This window comes from Moschus berezovskii, chromosome 17 (genome assembly GCF_049115385.1).
Source record: "Moschus berezovskii isolate FMDL1 chromosome 17, NW_MosBer_1.0, whole genome shotgun sequence".
Taxonomy (NCBI): domain Eukaryota; kingdom Metazoa; phylum Chordata; class Mammalia; order Artiodactyla; family Moschidae; genus Moschus; species Moschus berezovskii.
The window spans coordinates 76,404,853-76,423,664 of record NC_142476.1 but is presented as its reverse complement, the minus strand read 5'-3'; positions in this window follow the sequence as shown (position 1 = coordinate 76,423,664).

The following is an 18,812-nucleotide window of genomic DNA, read 5'->3' as shown; positions in this document are numbered from 1 at the left end:
CACTGACTCGATGGACATGAGTTTGAGTGAATTCCAGGAGTTGGTGATGGACAGGGAGGCCTGGCGTGCTGTGGTTCATGGGGTCGCAAAGAGTCAGACACGACTGAATGAACTGAACTGAACTGAAACATATACTAGAAATGAGTAGGGTTTCCTTGACATCCTTGTTGGCTCAGATGGTAAAGAATTCACCTTCAATGCAGGAGACCTGGGTTGGATCCCTGGGTTGGGAAGATCCCCTGAAGGAGAGCATGGCAACCCAGTCCAGCATTCTTGCCTGGAGAATCCCATGGACAGAAGAGTCTGGCAGGCTACAGTCCATGGGGCTGCAAAATGTCAGACATGACTGAACAACTAAGCACAGCACAGCACTAGAAATGAGACACATCAATAATCTATAAATTATTAATCGCTCTCTTGAGAAGCAACACGGTTGCCAAATTATCTCTTGTCTTGTCTTAATTAAGACACAATAAGTATAAATGTATAAAGTCTATGTGACATCAAATTTACACAAATCAAAATAGAATTTTTCTTTTTATATCTTCCTTCTTGATACACAAGAGATCTGAATATTGAGAAATATGATGTAAACGTTTCAGTCATGCTAAAAGACTGCTTATATGAAAGCTTTAATAAAGTCATGGTAAATCAAATATTATCTCCTACAGCATGATTTCCCCATAATAATATTTGGTAAGTTTTTAAAAATAATTTTTAAAAGAACAACAATGTAGGCAAAGAGAGTTTTTAGCTCTGACATATAAAGAAATATAAAGTGCTTGAAAGTCATCAACTCCCATCTTCACAAGAAAACTTTTGAGCAAATTGAAAATCAATGACGTTTTTTAGATTCATCAGAGAATTGAGGTCACAGGGTAAACTGTTGAAAGTCAAAGACAAAAAGAATATCTTGAAAAAAGTTGGAGAAAAAGAACCTTCCCTAACGAGAAGCAAAGAAAATAATTACACTGAACTCCCGAGAAAATATCCAAACAGGAATAGAGTAGAATGAGATTGTCGAACGGCTGAAAGAAAAATATCAGCAGTGTAGAATTCTGCACTAAGCAAAATTAGCCTTCAAAAGTCAAGAAGAAATAAAACTTTTACAGTAACTAAGTAAACAAAATAGTTTTTCTTATTCTTAATAAAAAGAATAGTCCCTCAGTTGTGTCCTCTGGCCAGTCTCCTCTGTCCATGGAATTCTCCAGGCAAGAATACTGGAGTGGGTAGCCATTCCCTTCTCCAGGTAACCTTCCTGGCCCAGGCATTGAACGTGGGTCTCCTGCATTGCAAGCAGATTCTTTCCCATCTGAGCCACCAGGGAAGTCCATTCTTAATAATAATGATATAATTGATATCTGCTGAAAATAGTAATAAGAAACAATGATTGGGTGATTATAGTGTATGGATAAATGATATTAATGATAATTCTATCACAGAGTTTGGAGGGAGAAATTGGAAATACTCTACAGTAAGGTGCCTGCAGTACTTTGAAAATAGCATAGCCACTATGAAAAAATAAAATGGCAAATATGCTAAGAAAGTGGAGAAAATGGAATAATCAAATGCTCAACTAAAACCAGAGATGATAGAGTAAGAGAAGGAGATAATATATTAGAGTCTCTTTGTGGGATTAAAAACAAAGAGGAGACATAAATTCACTCTTTAAAAAAATTGTCTTGGGATTTCAGTTGAACAAATGATGATTTTAATTAAGTCAATAATTATCATGTGAGGCAAAAATGTATTAAAATTCAGGAAGCAGAAAAGAGTGGTTGCGAAATAATTGTCATCAATAATAAGTGATGTGTTTCTCAATTTATACTGCTCTGGAAAGCTTTAAAATTCACAATTTTTACATGCAGGTATACAAATGAACTTGGGAAGTTTTTTTTTAAAAGAAAAGAATGCTTTGTAAAAGTGCAAAAGAAAAAAAAAGCAGTAGAAATTTAAGGAGATGTTCATTACAAAGTGAGTGAGAAACCATTTTGCTAAGGTTACATCAAATTGTGATGGGTCTTTTAAACTACTTAGCTATGCTAAGGGATTTCAGCTTCTTTGGGTAGTAAATTGTGAAATATTGATTTTGCAGGAAGGAACGTGTTAGCACTTTAGAGTACACGTGAAAATCAATATTTTATAATAATGACAGTAATGTTCACATATACTGGAATGTGAAAAAAATATATAGGCTGTGGGAAATTTTCAGTTTGAAGTCTCAGAGATAATAAGTGAAAAGCTTTATAGAGGAGATGGGGGTGAAAACAATTCACACAGAGATGAATCTGAGTGAGTAAAGAAAGAAGCAGTCTTTTTCTTTCTAAAACTATGAATTGGGGCTTAAATGTTTAAAGATATGTGTTGAGTGTCAGTTTTGCAATGGCATAGGCAGGAACAACAGGAGATAAAAAACTAATATGAAGAATGGATTGAAGATGTAATGACAGAAAATTGGCAATGGTTTCTAGTAGACTAAAGAAACATGGGGGCATTTCCAAAAATAAACATGAGAAGATGTAGTAAGGATTTTGCTTATGGCTTTAGAAGGATTTCCTACCATGAGTAAAAGGGGGATGCTGCTACAAGGCTTTGCTGCTGCCCACAGTTCAATGATCATAATTACTCACAAAATGATAAGGTACCACCTAAATAGCATTAAAATTAGTATGCCTGAATGTTCATAGAAAGCATTATATTGTTTTGCTTGCTGCTATGTTTTGGAGCTTTGTTATGATCAGTCTTTATTTGGGTATGGAGTATATGTACCTTTTGAGAAAAAGTAAATTACACAAGAATTAAGATAGTGTAAGGGTGTCTTTTAGAGTTGTCAAGCCAATGTGAATAATGAATACAAATATTTACTAAGAAATTACTATTATAAGGTTCATTTTCACAGTAATATAAAGTCAACAAGAGAGAAATGTGCATGCTGGATACTCAATTTTATAATTTTCAAATAAGTATATGCTGAATATATTTGTAGCATGCAAAAATAATTCTATAGAATAACACAGATTTAAAGATTTCCCTGCATTGGGGGATATGCATTGTTCAATTAATGTATATTACAAAAGTTTTACAATTTAATATTTTTCTGTGTAAAAGACTGGCTTAAATAGGAATGTTTACTATATAGAATTGAGCCAGATAATTTAATGCTATTTTTATAGGCCTCAAAGTCAATGAGATTCTTAAGACATAATAGAGATAAATGCAATTAAACAAAAATGCTTTAAGGCTGCTATTGTTAAATTTATTACTTTCATAGCCATAAAAATCTCTCTTCATTTAAAAGGCTTTCAAATAAAAGTTATTTAGAGCATAATACATTTTTTTTCTAAATTCTATACCAAGCAATAAAGTAAAAGTACTAAGCATGAGAATTACATGAGGCTAATGGCATTTATTAAATTAAATGCATAATGTCCCAGAAAGTAATATGACTTGTTCAAAATAATAAAAAACAGGATTCCTGATTTTAGCTATATTATTCTTTTCATTATGACATTCCAGCTTTGGAAAGAGGGAAAAATATTTTTTCTTGAGATGAAAAACAGAAGATTATGGGTAAATATAGCATGAAATGCTGACATTGGGAATAAACAATTTTAGTTAATTTAGTTTTGTAGTCCTAAACTCTTCAGTAAAATACAAGCTAAGATTACCTGAAAACAGGTGAAAGTGAAATGTGAAATGTTCTGTCACAACCACTATAATTTTAATAGAGAGAGAGCTGGAGGTGAAGGGTATGTCGACACTGAGTGCTTTGTAACCAACCTAGAATCAAATTGAAAAAAAAGGACAATCCTCAATTCTACCTTTGTGTGCAAATTTGATTCTACTTGAACCAAAGTGGTTCTGAGGTTACAATGCATGTTCAACTGGAACTACAAAGAAGCCAGTGGACTAAATACAGGTTGAGGCTATGTGACTTGATCTATTAAAGTCTTAATTGAGTTGTTAGAAAAATAAATGAGGATATGAGAAAAGATAGGCTTGGGTAACCAGAATTAAAAATTAGATCTATGATGTGGATATATAGATAGATAGATAGATTATATGTATATAAAGCTGAGCACAGAAGAATTGATGCTTTTGAACTGTGGTGCTGGAGAAGACTCTTGAGAGCCCCTTGGACTGCAAGGAGATCCAACCAGTCCATCCTAAAGGAGATCAGTCCTGGGTGTTCATTGGAAGGACTGATGGTGAAGCTGAAACTCCAATATTTTGGCCACCTGATGTGAAGAGCTGACTCATTTGAAAACACCCTGATGTTAGGAAAGATTGAAGGCAGATGCAGAAGGGGACGACAGAAGATGAGATGGTTAGATGGCATCACCGACTCAATGGACATGAGTTTGGGTAAACTCCAGGAGTCGGTGATGGACAGGAAGGCCTGGTGTGTTGCGGTTCATGGGGTTGCAAAGAGTCAGACATGACTGAGTGACTGAACTGAAAAGAACTGATATATATGTAAATATATATGTACAAAATACACATGTGTGTGGTTGTGTGTGTGTTTGTTTATTTCATTTATGAGGAAGACGACATCTTGCCATTTGCAACAAGAACATTTTGCTAAGTGAGATAAATCGGACACAGACCAATCCTACATAACATCACCATATGAGAAACTGAAAGAGCAAACTCATAAAAACAGAGTAAAATGGTGGTGAGGGTGTGATTGGAAGGATAGGACATATGGCTTCTAAGGGTACAAATTTTCAATAAGTAGTAAACAAGCTCAGCAGAGGTAATGTGCATTCTAGTGAATTTGGAAAACAAGGCTGTATTGCAATAATCTAACTTGTCAGAATTGTTAAGAGACAACCGTGTCTAGCTATTTGTGACCCTATGATCAGCAGCACGCCAAGACTCCCTGTCCTTTACCATCTCCCAGAGCCTATTCACACTCATGCTCATTGGGTCAGTGATACCATCCAAACATCTTGTCCCCTTCTCTTCCTGCTTTCAGTCTTTCCCAGCATCAGGGTCTTTATTGAGTCAGCTGTTCACATAAGGTGGCCAAAGGATTCCAGCCTTGAATATTCAGGATTGGTTTCCTTTAGGATTGACTAATTAGATCTCCTTGCAGTCCAAGAGTCCTTTTTAACACCACAATTTGAAAGGATCAATTCTTCAGCACTCATCCTTCTTTATGGTCCAACTCTCACATCCATACATGACTACTGGAAAAACCGTAGCTTTGACTAGATGGACCTTTGTTGCCAAAGTAATGTCTCTACTTTTTAATATGCTGTTAGGTTGGTCATAGCTTTTCTTCCAAGGAGCATCTTTTAATTTCATGGCTGCAGTCACCATCTGCAGTGATTTTGAAGCCCAAGAAAATAAAGTCTCTCAGTTTCCATTCTTTCCCATCTATTTGCCATGAAGTGCAATGGGACTGGATGCCATGATCTTCGCTTTTTGAATGTTGACTTTTAAGCCAACTCTTTTACTTTCCCCTTTCACCTTCAAGAGGCTCCTTAGTTTCTCTTCATTTTCTGCCATTAGGATGGTGCCATCCGCATATCTGAGGTTATTGATATTTCTTCCCAGAATCATGACTTCAGTTTGTGCTTCATCCAACCCAGTATTTCTCATGATGTACTCTGTATATGAGATAAATATGCAGAGTGACAATATACAGCCTTGACGTACTCCTTTCCCAAATTTCGAACCAGTCCCTTGTTCCATGTCTGGTTCTAACTGCTGCTTCTTAGCCTGCGTGCAGGTTTCTCAGGATGCATGTAAGTTGGTCTGGTATTCCCATCTCTTTAAGAATTTTCCAAAATTTGTTATGATCCACAAAGTCAAAGGCTTTAGCATAGTCAATGAAGCAAATGGATGTTTTTATGGAACTCTCTCTTTTTTTTCAATGACCCAATGGATGCCTGCAATTTGATCTCTGGTTCCTCTGCCTCTTCTAAATCCAGCTTGAACATCTGGAAGTTCACGATTCACATACCGTTGAAACTTGGCTTGGAGAATTTTGAACAGTACGTTTGCTAGCATGTGAAATGAGTGCAACTGTGTTGTAGTTTGAACATTCTTAGACATTGTCTTTCTTTGGGATTTGGAATGAACACTGATCTTGATCAGTCCTATGACGACTGCTGAGCTTTCCAGATATGCTGCCGTATTGAGTGCAGCACTTTGGCAGCATTATCTTTTAGAATTTGAAATAATTTAGCTGGACTTTCATCACTTCCACTAGCTTTGTTCATAATGAGGCTTTCTAAGGTGCACTTGACTTCATATGCTAAGATGTTAGTCTCTAGGTGAGTGATCACACCATCATCATTATCTGGGCCATTAAGATTTTTTTTTGCGTAATTCTTCTGTGTATTCTTGCCATGTCTTCTGCTTTTGTTCAGTTCAGTTCACTTCAGTCGCTCAGTAGTGTCCAACTCTTTGCGACCCCATGAATCACAGCATGCCAGGCCTCCCTGTCCATCACCAACTCCCGGAGTTCACTCAAACTCATGTCCACAGAGTCGGTGATGCCATCCAGCCATCTCATTCTCTGTCATCCCCTTCTCCTCCCACACCCAATCATTCCCAGCATCAGAGTCTTTTCCAGTGAGTCAACTCGTCGCATGAGGTGGCCAAAGTTTTGGAGTTTCAGCTTCAGCATCAGTCCTTCCAATGAACACCCAGGATTGATCTCCGCTAGAATGGACTGGTTGGATCTCCTTGCAATCCAAGGGACTCTCAAGAGTCTTCTCCAGCACTACAGTTCAAAGGCATCAATTCTTCGGCCATCAGTTTTCTTCACAGTCCAACTCTCACATCCATACATGACCACGGGAAAAACCATAGCCTTGACTAGATGGACATTTGTTGGCAAAGTAATGTCTCTGCTTTTTAATATACTATCTAGGTTGGTCATAACTTTCCTTCCAAGGAGTAAGCGTCTTTTAATTTCATGGCTGCAATCAGCATCTTCAGTGATTTTGGAGCCAAAAAAAATAAAGTCTGACACTGTTTCCACTGTTACCCCATCTATTTCCCATGAAGTGATGGGACCAGATGCCATGATCTTTGTTTTCTGAATGTTGAGCTTCAAGCCAACTTTTTCACGCTTCTCTTTCACTTTCACTTTTTAGTTAGGTCCATAAAATTTCTGTCCTGTATTGTGTCCGTCTTTGCATGAAGTGTTCCCTTAGTATTTCTAATTTTCTTGAAGAAATCTCTAGTCTTTCCCATTCTATTGTAGTCCTCTATTTCTTTGCATTGTTCACCTAGGAAGGTTTTCTTATCTCTCCTTAATATTCCTTGGAACTCTGAAATCAGATGGGTATATCTTTCCTTTTCTCCTTTTCCTTTAGCTTCTCTTCTTTTCTCAGCTATTTGTAAGGACTCCTCAAATAACCAGTTTGCCTTTTTGCTTTTCTTTTTATTTTGGATGGTCTTGATCACTGCCTCCTGTACAATGTTATGAACCTCTCTCCATTACAGACTAGAACCTAATTATTTCAACCACTGCAAAAAACAAACAAAAAAAAAACTATAATGATGTAAGGCATCTAATAGAAATGCTAATCGTTGCTATAAAGCAATCACATGATAATGTATATCAAGTTAACATGTTGAACATTTTACATTTATACAATGCTATGTGTCAAATATATTTAAGTAGAAAAGAAAGTTATATCCAGTGTGTAATGAATGTATGTGGAAAATATTTAAGAACACTTGTAATAAAGATATATTCTAAGAATGCGGGAAAAAATTAAAGAAAGGAAATTAAAAACCTGACTTTATAACTTAGTTTTAAAGTGTTGAAAGTAAAAAATTACCAGTAGATGACAATATATGATAGGTTCACCCAAAAGGATGGCAAACCCAAGATGTAGAATATGATGTTGATGTTGATAAGCCAAGAAACTGTAAGAAGAAAGAGTGAACATATTTTGAATGCTTACATTGAAATCATCAGTATTAATAACAGATATTTTACAAAGATGTGAGAATTGAAGCATAAAGAATGCTAGTGCTCAAGAATTGATGCTTTTGAACTGTGGTACTGGAGAAGTCTCTTGAGAGTTCCTTGGATTGCAAACCAATCCAAGGAGATCAAACCAGTCAATCCTAACAGAAATCAACCCTGAATATTCATTAGTGGGACTGATGCTGAAGCTGCTACTCCACTACTTTGGCCACCTGATGTGAAAATCTTACTCATTTGAAAAGACCCGGATGCTGGGAAAGGTCAAAGACAAAAAGAAAAAGGGACTGCGGAGGATGAGATGGTTAGATAGCATCACTGACTCAAAGGACATGAATTTGAGAAAACTCAGGAGATAAGTGAAGGACAGAGGAGCCAGACATGCTGCAGTCCAGGAGGTCTCAAAGCATCAGACTTCACTTAGCGACTGACAAATAGCAATTCATAAGGAACAGTGAACTAGATACTAGAGTCCTTAAAAAGTTAGAAATCCAATGTATTTGCTTTATGTTTGGGAGAGGCTACCTGCCATGTACTGGATCTTTATTTTTCTTCCTCTAGGTCTCATTCTAATTGAGTGCCACCTTCCCCCATGTTTCCCAGCCCAGCAGAACACAAAATGCATCCCATGTAAATAGTGCTTCCCCACATCTAAGGTCAGGTCGCTTTCTATTGACATACAATTTTATATCACAAGCCTGCAATGAGAAAAGTAAAGGAAAACATGGTAAGAAAATTGTATTCCCTTTTTCCTACATTGTAGAGTATTTTTCTCTCTCTGAAAGTCGCTCAGACCTGTCCAACTCTTTGCAACCCCATGGAATTCTCCAGGCCAGAATACTGGAGTGGGTAGCCTTTCCCTTTTCCAGGGGATCTTCCCAACTCAGGGATCAAATCCAGGTCTCCCGCATTGCAGGCGGATGCTTTACCAGCTAAGCCACAAGGGAAGCCCCAAAATACTGGAGTGGGTAGCCTATCCCTTCTCCAGTGGATCTTCCCACCCAGGAATTGATCTGGGGTCTCCTGCATCGCAGGCAGATTCTTTACCGACTGAGTTATGAGGGAAGAGTAATATTTACTTTTTTAAATTTTACACCAATAATGTTGATTATAAAACTATATTTAAAACTTCCACTATCCTTGCTTAACTTTGTCTTCAGAAGATTTTTCTTCCCTGTATTACATTTTTGTGTGGTCTTAATACTCTCAGAAAACCTCCCTGCTGAATCCGTTAGGAATATGGGTATAGAATGTGGACAAATATTATCCTCAGAGAACCTGACAATTCAAGTTTGTGGGTTATTTTGTTTTGTTTTGCCATGCACTTCCAACCAAGTGAACTGATTATTTCACAAAGGAAGTATCAAAATCTCACTGATATTTGCATTTCAAACACATGCACTTGTTTTTGCAGCTTTAGGCTGGGTTTTATGCTTTGTGTCACCCTCCTTTATCAACTTAACTGCTCTCAGTGACTGATGGTATCTGCTTCACAAGTGTGAGGAGTGAAAAAGCAACAGGAGAAAAGAGAGCAAGCACCTCAAACCACCCCAGCCAGCGTTAAAGTGCTTCCCTTCCCCATGATTCATAAAGAATCAGCTAATAGTATGTCACACAGAGGTCACAGCATTCAGAGGAGACAAAATGTTCCTTCAAAATGAACTAGTTTCACGATGACAATAACACCTAATCTGATTTTGCCTACTTTGTACATTTTGGGCGGCTTTAATACATAGATAAGTAAGCAAGTTATAGTAGCACTGTGGGTTCATAGTTGAATTGATCATTCTCATAGTGGATAATATACCTCTCTTACTTCCATAATGTCTATTTCTTGGTTATTATGTTTAGTAGCTGATATCAATATATTTCATGTTGAGAGGAACATATGTATCTGAAGACAAAAGAGGATAATAATGCTTTGCATAGAAAAGACAGGCATTCTTAATTATTTTTATAATGGGCAAATTATTATTTTTCATAAACAAGCATCTTCTGTCTCCTTTTTCTCCACCTACATTGGATGTGATTATCATTACTGAGTACATGATGACATATTTAAAATACTTTCTTATAATTGCCAATTCATAAAATGATGGAATGCTTATTTGAATAATTTCCACCTATGAAAACTTCATTAATTACCCTAAATTCAGCTCAAAAAGCATCTTCTGGGAAGTATTATTTTCTTCATATAGTTAATTTTTTATTCTATTTGGCTTCTGTAATCTATCATTAAATTAAATCTTGTGATGTTAATCATATATTTGTATATATTAAATCTTATACTAAATTATAATCTCCTTGAAGGAAGAGATTCCTGTGTATTTTTGTTTCTGTTTGTTTTCACTTTTAAGTACTAAACCTGGACATGGGAAGAAGAAAGAATTAATTAAATACTTGTAGCAAGTGTTGAGTCATATTTTCTTTTTGGAACATCTGAAGATTTTGGATGAGCAGGCACTTGTTTATAAAACAATGTTATACTTCCAAATTAGGAAATTATTTTCCATATATTTAGGAAGATTTATTTATTTATTTAGATTATGCTGCGAAGCTTGTGTGATCTTAATTTCCCAACCAGGGATTGAACCTTGCCCCAGCAGTGGAAGCGAGGAGTTCTAATTGTGGGCCACCAGGGAACCTGGAAGAATGATTTAGATAGACACAGGTACATGAATGTGAAGCCAAAGTCACAGGCTGCCATATCTACCAATACACACAAAGTGAGGTTTGCAGTTGTTTTTAAAACTACCTCATTTTATAGAACAGTTTTAAAGATAAGGAAAAGACAATAGTAATTACAAGAGAGGTAGAGAAATGAAATACATAGGATTAACACATACATATGGAATCTTTAAAAAAAACTGGTATAGATGATCTTATTTACAAAGCAGAAATAGAGGCACAGAGGTAGAGAACTAACAACTGGATACCAAGAGGGAACTAACCAAATTAATCACATGGATCACAGCCTTATCTAACACAATGGAACTATGAGCCATGCCATGTAGGGCCACCAAAGACAGACAGGTCATGGTGGAGAGTTCTGACAAAACGTAGTCCCCTGGAGAAGGAAATGGCAAACCACTTTAGCATTCTTGCCTTGAGAACCCCATGAACAGTATGAAAAGACAAAAAGATATGAAATTGCAAGATGAATTTCCCAGGTCATGCCCAATATGCTACTGGAAAAGAGCTGAGAAATAGCTCCAAAAGGAAAAAAGAGGTTGATTCAAAGTGGAAACAACACCTAATTGTGCATGTGTCTGGTGGTGAAACTAAAGTCCAATGCTGTAGAGAACAACATTGCATAAGAACCTGGAATGCTAGACCCATGAATCAAAGTAAACTGGAAGTGGTCAAATAGGATGTGGCAAGAGTGAGTATTGATATTTTAAGAATCAGCAAACTAAAATGGACTGGAATGGGCAAATTTAATTTGGATGACCATTATATCTACTACAGTGGTCAAGAATCCCTTGGAAGTAATGTCAGAGACATTACTTTCCTGACAAAGTTCACAGAGCCAAATTTATGATTTTTCCAGTGGTCAGGTATGGATGTGAGAGTTGGACCATAAAGAAGGCTGAGCACTTAAGAATTGATGGTTTAGAACTGTGGTGTTGGAGAAGACGTTTAAGAGTCCCTTGGACTGTAAGGAGATCAAACCAGTCAATCCTAAAGAATTCTGAATATTCATTGGAAGGACTGATGCTAAAACTGGGACTCCAGTACTTTAGCCACCTGATGCAAAGAGCCAACTCATTAGAAAAGTCCCTGATGCTGGGAAAGATTGAAGGCAGGAGGAGAGGGGGTCAACAGACAATTAAATGTTTGGAACGCATCACTGATTCAATGGACATGGATTTGAGCAAGCTCCATGAGATAGTGAAGGACAAGCAAGCCTGGCATGCTGCAGTCCATAGGCTGGCAAAGAGTTGGACATGACTGAGTGACTAAATAACAGCAATAACCAAGGAGAAAAGGGTTAAGTCGGGATGAGCTGGGTGATTGGGATTAACATAGACACACTACCATGTATGGAATGGATAACCAATGAGTACCTACTGTACAGCATAGGGAACACTATCTGTGGTGACCTAAATGGGAAGGAAATCCAAAAAGAGGGTGTACATGTATATCTGTAGCTGATTCACTTTGGTTACAGTAGAAACTAACACAGCATTTTAAAGTAACCCTACTCCAATAATTTTTTTTTTTTTTTAATAAGGAAGTACCAGGAAACTAGAATTTTTGTGTGTGTGTGTGTTGGCTGAGCTTTTATGGGATAGATGATAGCAACAAATGATATTTAAGTATACCAGTAAAATCAAAATTTCCTGATATTTCTTGCTATTTATTTCTTCATGTAACATATAGCAATAAGTTATATGCTATATGCATATAATAATAATAATATGATAGCAATAATAACAACAAGTTCTTAAAATTACTTTGGGATGTATACATTTGTCTACATACACATATTTGTTGATATATAGTGTTAAGTAGTCATAGAAGTTATCAAGCAATGATAACCTACAAAAAGACTTAACAAAGACTAATAAAAGATTAATAAAAAGACTAACAAAAGAATTAATAAGCAGTCCTGTTTGGGAGTGAAATCTATGCTCCTTTGATCATCTTATCTTTCCTAGTTATACTTTCATCCTGCAGTGACAGACACTGAATTTAAAGAATACTGTAAAATATCAGCAATGCTCTTGAAACATTCTTTGAACACCTTCATTGTGAAACAAAACATCCCAACATCAACAAAGTTGCTGGGATTCCCTGAGGCATTCTGTCCTTTGTCCTCCAACTGACCTTGGTTATCTAGGGGACACCTGGGGAACAGAATATGCTTCTGAGTTAAAATATAACAGTATTCAAGTATTCACATTTATACTTGTAATATTGCAATTCTGGCCACTTTCTAAAGGTTTCCTTTTTTTTTTTTTTTTCTTTTTACTATTTCCCATAGTTTTAAAAATCACAATAATTATTCCCTTGCTGTTTGTAATGATGTCAAATCATATAGCTAGGACTCATAATGATTAGTGTTTAATGTATATCCTGGGACACTTGAAATAAATATTCTTCTTTTTATAAAAATCAATTTTAATTCATAGTAGTTATGGATGCTGCTTAGGAATGTAATACACATATATTATTCCCTGAGACTTACGTGGCCATGCATTCAACATGGCATTACATAAAATTTGATTTACATAGATACTTAAATTGATTTCCTAAACCTAATTAAGAATGATTTTTATGATGATCTTTTGAGAGGTCACTGCATTTAAAAATATTCCTTAGGGTATTACCAAACAGCTATTTAATGTTCAAGTACTCGGAAAAAATGTCATCAACAGCTTCAAGACATTAAGCAAGCCTATTTACTTTACAATAATAGCAGTGGGAAGAAAATCCAGTTGTCATCTGTTCTACTTTTCAAGTCCTGTATTTTCTTTTTAGCTCAGTGTGCCAAAATCATACTCCTTTTACTATGAAAGGTTACATTGTGGTACTTTTAAAATTAATTTTTAACAGTTACGTGACCCAAATTGCATTGATGCAAAGAATTTTGTTATGATTGAAGAAGACTATTTTCACTTCCCATATGTCCATTTATTCAACTGCTCACAACAAGATTATTACTGTGAGACTTAATTACTTGTTTACAGTGAAACACCAGCAAAACACCTACATATTCTTATATGAAGCAAGTTATTTTAAATTATATTTTACTATAATTTATAGTTTTCCTTTTCTTTTTTATATTTTATATGTTGGTACATTCAAAAGAAGTACTTATAGGCGTAAAGGATAGGAAAGTAAGGCAGAAAGAGAAAAACAAATATTGTGTATTAATGCATACATATGAAATCTAGAAAGATGGTACAGATGAGCCTGTTTGCAGAGCAGAAATAGAAATGCAAACCTAGAGAACAGATGTATGAACATGGGGATGGGGGAGGGTAAGACAAACTGGAAGAATAGCATTGACATATATACACTACCACGTATAAAATAGCCAGTGGCAAGCTGCTATATAACACAGGGATCTCAACTTGGTGCTGTGGGATGAAGTGTTGGATGGAATCTCAAGAGGGATGTGTATATATATATGTGTATATATATATATATATAGTCGATTCACACCGTTATACAACAGAAACTAACACAATATTGTAAAAAAAATTATACTTCAACTTATAAAAGAAAAAAATAAATGGCTAACTGAGGCATCCCATGTGGCACAGTGGGTTAAGAATCTGCCTACCAATGTAGGAGACGCAAAAGACTCCATTTAGATCCCTGGGTTAGGAAGACCTCCTGGAGAAGGAAATGGCAAATCATTCCAGTATTCTTGCCTGGAAAATCCAACAGACAGAGGAGCGTTGTGGGCTACAGTCCACGGGGTTGCAAAGAGTCTGTCAGGACTGAGCTATTGCGCACACACTCACAAATAGCTAAATGCTGCATCTAGGATAAGAGAAGAGAAGAATCATAATGTTCAGAAAATAGGTTAAGACCAAAAACAGCAGCAAGAAATTCTGATTAAAATATATTCCAAGCTCCCTCTTTTTCCTTCTCTGTTTCTGTCTCTTTCTTATCATACTCTCTTTCACATACAAAGTGATTTAACATACATATATACATATGAATACCAGTGTATGTCTGATATAATGTGGTTCAGGGCCCTTTTACATCAGTTATTGATGTTTAAATGAAAAAGTGTTGGGAATTCATCGGACTTCACCATTACCTACAAAGATACATATAGTCCTGCACTGGTTTGCCACCATTCAAAATAACCATGTTGGAACTGAACCACAGTGAAGGCATACACAAATAAGGACACAATTAAGAGGTACCAGAAGCTAGAGGGAAGAAGAACAAAATATACGCTTATAAAATAGATCTGGTGAAAGAAAAAGAGCAAAATGAAAGAATCATAAAAACCCTCAAGGAGAAACTTTTAAAGCAGCTAAATGACATACTGAAATATAATATTAAAAAAATTTTCAGATTAATTGAGAGACTAGCCAGTGTTATGGAGAAGGAAATGGCAACCCACTCCAGTGTTCTTGCCTGGAGAATCCCAGGGACGGGGGAGCCTGGAGCCAGTGTTAATACGCTAAATAAAGGCTTAGATAAAAACAGGATATCTAAAAGTATAGAATCTCAAATGTGAAGAAGGAAATAATAATGAATACAAAGGAAAATATAAAAGATAAAAAACCTTGAGGGATAAACACAAGAGTTCTAATATACAAATAAAATGACTTCAAAAGTAAAAAAGAATCAGAACTTTATACATAATCTTCTAAGTCTAAACAGAAAAAGAACTGTTTTTTTTTTTTTCCACATGGAACACAATGTGATGACAACATAAGCAAGATCATCTACAAGGAGAATAGGCCTGAAAGTCAAGGATGCCCAGCCAAGCTCACATCCTAACGACAGGTTGTAAGAAAGATTGTCTTAAGATTCAAGGATTCAAAGAACATATCACTCACACATCTTATCTAAGGAGAAGTATCAGAAAAAACATCTAACAACTACCAGTGAGAACTGAAGATTTCAACAAAGGAAAAGAAAGTAGAACAAAATGCTGCAAAAATGAATCTTGAGACATTTTTATGAATAAACCCATGCTTCTAAAATACCGAATTGAATCAAAGAGGATAATCACAAACTCTGGGATATATATCTTACATTTTAAGCAAGAATATTTTTAAAAGCAATCATTTGCATGCAGAGTCTAAAACAGATTCAGAATTAAATATACTGTATTATCTCAGAAAAATCTAAGGTCTGTACTAGCTGAGAGGGGAGTTCGAGAGTTGAAAAGAAAGTAGGAAAATAAAACATCCCGAAAGTGTCATTTTATTGGAGACACAAAATAGTACATCAATTTTTCTCTCCAGATAGGGGAATCTTATTACTCATTAACATAATTGTAAAGAAATATATTTAGTATTAAGACTTAGGAAAAGTAAAGTTATAAATGAAAGCCTCGAAAGCAATAATAGAATTAATGAATTAGCAAGAGAAATAGATGAATAAATGGCATCTTGATCAAACTTATATATAAGAAAAATATAAATAAATATATGTATAAAAGGAAAAACATAAAGAAAAAATTACAAATAGAAAGTTAGATCATGGATATATATATTCAAGTTTTCACTAAAAATAAACAGAACAAAATCTGTTACTAACAACAACGTCCAGTGATGAAAAAGGCATTTCACATGCTAAACAAAATTGGGTATAGAAATTTACTTTTAAAGAGTAAAAGTTAAGAGATAGAGAATGAGAGAGGATGAAGAGGTACATAAAATGTCATCAATGGCTTCCCTAAATGCCCAGTGGTTAAGACTCTGAACTCCCAATGCAGGGGGCACAGATTAGATCTAAGATTGAGGAACTAAGATTCCTCATGGTGTGGTCAAAAAATAATGATAATAATAGGGAAAACACAAAAAGAGAGAGTTATACAGTATATTTTTATATTAATATCAGAAAATACAAAGCAACATAAAATACATGGACATAAAGATATACAAAATTCTATGAAATAATCATTAATTATGTTAGAAGTACAAGAGAAACTTGAAAAAGAAATTGTAGTCAGAAATGTATAACCTTCACGTTAGAAATGATAGGTCAGAGTAAAGGGACAAAGTAGGTGACTAAGTAGTCAATCCCACTGTGTGGGCTTGTGTGTTTGTGTGTGTGCGCGTTAGTCTCTCAATCATGTCCAACTCTTTTGTGGCCCCATGGACTGTATCCCACCAGGCTCCTCTATCCGCAGAATTCTCCAGACAAAAATACTGGGGTGGGAAGCCATTCCCTTCTACAGGGAATCTTCCCAACCCTGGGATTGAACCCAAGTGTCCTGCACTGCAAGCAGATTCTTTACTGTCTGAGCCACCAGGAAAACCCCCATTAATCCTATTAAGGAATGATAAATAAAGAAAAAAGTAAGCTAATGATCCCTCAAGAAAGCAAATTTCCTTAAACACAACACCAAGAGGGCTTGCTTAAGAACAAATCCATGAATCAGAAGCATGAGACATGCTCCCAAACAATACAACAAAGTGGGCAGGAGATCTACATCCTGCCCAAGCATGCAGTGAGTTAACGATCCCTAGGACATGTCCCTCTGTGCACACTAACTCTGTGTTGCACCCCAACTTCCACCCAAGCTTTTTTCCCTTCATCCCAGGTGTTAGTTTCAACCCAAAGGCTAATAAATCTGCAAGCTTATCTTAATGTCAGAATTGGCTGTCCTAGGAGTCCGGTCTGCAAGCAGTTGTTTCCAGACATGGCTTGAATAAAACGACTCTGGAATGAGATTTTGTAGCTGGCATTCTGCATTGCCATCACATCCTCAGCAATCTCCATGGAATGGTGGAGGGGGGGCGGGGAAGGTTGTTTGCCATTGTGACAGCTTCTCACCAACATCTCTTCTTCCACCCAGCCATGATCCTCTCCCTTTCCTTCAATAGGTTGTGACTACAAAAGCACCCCTGAATGTTAAATCTTAACTAAGGTAACCAACCTGTGATTGTACAATTTTCACTGTAAAAAATGTAAGTGAGGGCCTTCCCTGGTTGCTCAGTGGTAAGGAATCTGCCTGCCAAGGCAGGAGATGCAGGCTCAATCCCTGATCCGGGGAGATCCCACATGCCTCAGAGCAACTAAGCCCATGCACAACAACTATTGAACCTGTGCTCTAGAGCCAGGGAGCCTCAACTACTGTGCTCATGTGCCACAGTAGTGAAGTCCACATGCCCTAGAGATCATGCTCTGCAACAAAAGAAGCCACTGTAATGAGAAGCTCATGTACCTCAACTAGAGAAAATCCTACACAGCAACAAAGACCCAGCACAACGAAAAATCAATAAACAAAATTAAAATTTTAAAATATGTGGATTTCAAAGATAGTGAAAATTATATTTTGCTTCTTTCTTTTGAGGGTAGGGGTGGGTATTCTACTTTGCAACTGATCCTAACATACACAGATGAAGATGACAGAAATTTATTAATCTCAACAAAAGCTTATTTTATGATTACTTATATATGTGCAGTAGAGAAATACAGTTAGAGTTTGAGAGTCAGACAAGTATCATTAACTAATAAAATATGTTCTAAAGTACTGCACTTGGCCTATGCAATAGTAGAGTTTCTACCATATAGTTCTACTTCATGGACTGTTTCCAATGGTAGGAAATTTTGGTCATTATAATTGATATAATACACATTAAAATGGTGTGTGGTTTTCTATTTATTGCTTACTTTTCTAGCAGAGATATAGCATGCATGTTAATAGTGGCATCGTGTAGGTACTAAAAATGCTTGAGATTTTATTTTACCATTTTTGGTAATGAATGATTTTAGATGGCTATTCACCATGCAAAATGTTTTCTGAACCAGACAACAGTGGATTGAGTTGTTCAATGTCTCTGAAAAAGTCTAAAGGAACTACTTCTGGTTTCTGGGTTATCCCAGGCCACTAAGGTTTCCTAGCAGGGTGTTGAAACCTTTAACTAGTTTATATTCTCTCTGAACACAAACTAGTCAAAGGTGTAGCAAAGCTTTTGCTTTCATAAATACAATACATAAAGTCCTGCCTGAAAAAGAATATAAAATATAATGTGAGGAAAAAATGCATTACATTTCTTGAGAGATTATTTAATTCTGAGTATTTAACATTCATAAATGTAATTCAAATATAAAATTAATAAATTAAGGCAATAAATTTTATATTTTTGTACCTACTTTATAAATGAAGAACCAGAAACACAGAATGACATCCAACAGCTTCACAAAGATG